Here is a 2500-nt window from a genome sequence, read left to right as displayed (position 1 = left end):
CACAAAGACAGAGCGGCAGGAGCGAACTGCGTCGGTGAGAGCAGTGTCCAAGATGAAGGTATTTTCCAACATCCCATCCCGAGGGATGAATGCCCGCTGACGTTCGTCCACAGCACAAGCGCGCATCAGGCGTGACGCGAGAACCTTGTGAAAGGTCCGCGCCAACACCGAGCAGACCGTAATGGGGCGAAAGTCAGCGGGGGATGTTGGTGCAGCCGTTTTCGGGAGAAGGGACGTCCGCGCGCGAAGCAGGCGTTCCGGAAGGGCGCGGGCCAGAAGGAAGAGATTCATCACTTTCACCAGGACTTCGTGCGGCAGGCGCCGCAACTCCGCTGGGGTAAGGCCGTCCGGCCCGGCTGCTGATCCCCTGGGCGGCAACGCGGCGGCGACCTCCTCACGTGTGACCGGCCCCCATATGCACTCGAGAGCGACAGGCTCTGAGTGCGGGAGGAGGCGGTCACGAATGAAGCCCGCGGTGGAGATGGGCTTCTTGGTGAAGAGGTCCGCCCAGAAGTCCAGCAGACCAGGGATGGCAGGTGGCGGCTGGAGCAGGGTGCCATCCAAGAGGCCGCGCACGCAACGCGCACGCGACCGTCGGAAGGCATCCTGCGTTCTCGCGTACTCCCAGCGGCGCCGCTTGCGCTTCTGCGTCGGCGGCGCGGCAGGCGGCCGCTTCGATGGTTGGCGCGGCCGCTGTGTCCTGGTGATCGATCTCTCCCCTCTGGACCCGACCGACGCAAGGGCATCCGGGAGCATGCCCAGGATGACATCGGGCGGCGTGCCCCGCCCCATACCGATGACACGATCCAGGGCAGAGAAACGCTGGGCGGAAGCGGGTAGCCCCGCCAGATGCTCCCAGATGGCGGCGTCAGTCGGCCCCTCCGGCGGCGGCCCGGTGGTGTCGGCCGCGAAGTCCTCGGCTGCGTCGACGGGCGGCGCAGCGGCCTCGCCCGCGTCAGGCAGCGGGCTCGCCGCTCCCCGGCGGGACGCCGGCTCTTCCCCCCGACCGATCTCAAGCGCCTCCATGAATTGGCGGACAAGCTGCTTGTGGGCAGCTTGCCGCCGTCGGCACTTGATTGCCTCAAGCGTTCGGTCGGGGAACATCCTGATGAGCTCTTGATTTACAAAGAAGAACCGGGCGTCCCTCTCGAGGAACATTTCGGCCTCTGCCTTGGCGAGCGACAGGACTTCTTCCTCCGTCCACCTCGCGCGATGCCTCTCCGTGACGATCTCCGCGTTGGCGGCCGCAAGGTGTTGGCGGCGGCGATGGACCCCGAGACCGTTTTTGGTGGTGAAGCTGCGGTGGCACTCACTACAGGCGTATACAGCTGCAAAAGTTACAAGATTTTCGGCACGGCCGGTTGGCCGGCTAGGTGCTGGGGGAGTTGGGGTGGCACCTTCAGCGGAAGGGCCACCACTTTTTCTCTGGTTACTGCCCCCAACTAAAAAAGGGATAGTGCGAGGGGGGGCTGGTAACCCCCCCAAGCCCCTGGTGCGGTCTCCCACTCTGCTAAAATCAGCGGGCCCACGAGAAGGGGAGAAGACCGCAGGAGAGGAGAGGCTAAGAGGGCTAGGCCCAAGAGAGTCATAGTTACTCCCGCCGTTTACCCGCGCTTGCTTGAATTTCTTCACGTTGACATTCAGAGCACTGGGCAGAAATCACATTGCGTCAACACCCGCTAGGGCCATCGCAATGCTTTGTTTTAATTAGACAGTCGGATTCCCCCAGTCCGTGCCAGTTCTGAGTTGATCGTTGAATGGCGGCCGAAGAGAATCCGCGCACCCGCGCGCCCCCGGAGGAGCACGCTAAGGCGGACGCGGCCTCGCAGCAAGGAAGATCCGTGGGAGGCCAAGGCACGGGACCGAGCTCGGATCCTGCACGCAGGTTGAAGCACCGGGGCGCGAACGCCGCGCAGGCGCGCGCATCCTGCACCGCCGGCCAGCACGAGGCCAACCAACGGCGAGAGCAGACCACGCCCGCGCTAAACGCCCGCACTTACCGGCACCCCTACGGCACTCACCTCGCCCAGGCCCGGCACGTTAGCGCTGACCCACTTCCCGACCAAGCCCGACACGCCCCGATCCTCAGAGCCAATCCTTATCCCGAAGTTACGGATCCAATTTGCCGACTTCCCTTACCTACATTATTCTATCGACTAGAGGCTCTTCACCTTGGAGACCTGCTGCGGATATGGGTACGAACCGGCGCGACACCTCCACGTGGCCCTCTCCCGGATTTTCAAGGTCCGAGGGGAAGATCGGGACACCGCCGCAACTGCGGTGCTCTTCGCGTTCCAAACCCTATCTCCCTGCTAGAGGATTCCAGGGAACTCGAACGCTCATGCAGAAAAGAAAACTCTTCCCCGATCTCCCGACGGCGTCTCCGGGTCCTTTTGGGTTACCCCGACGAGCATCTCTAAAAGAGGGGCCCGACTTGTATCGGTTCCGCTGCCGGGTTCCGGAATAGGAACCGGATTCCCTTTCGCCCAACGGGGGCCAG

At 63.7% G+C, this 2500-nt stretch overlaps 1 pseudogene; it reads right to left on the bottom strand.

Annotated features, from left to right (window-relative positions):
* LOC124583771 overlaps positions 1–2500 on the bottom strand; it is a 7825-nt pseudogene that overhangs the window by 3366 nt on the left and 1959 nt on the right.

This window comes from Schistocerca americana, unplaced genomic scaffold (genome assembly GCF_021461395.2).
Source record: "Schistocerca americana isolate TAMUIC-IGC-003095 unplaced genomic scaffold, iqSchAmer2.1 HiC_scaffold_47, whole genome shotgun sequence".
In the NCBI taxonomy this organism is placed as follows: domain Eukaryota; kingdom Metazoa; phylum Arthropoda; class Insecta; order Orthoptera; family Acrididae; genus Schistocerca; species Schistocerca americana.
The sequence above is the reverse complement of the archived record's forward strand: the minus strand, read 5'-3'. Positions and strand labels throughout refer to the sequence as shown.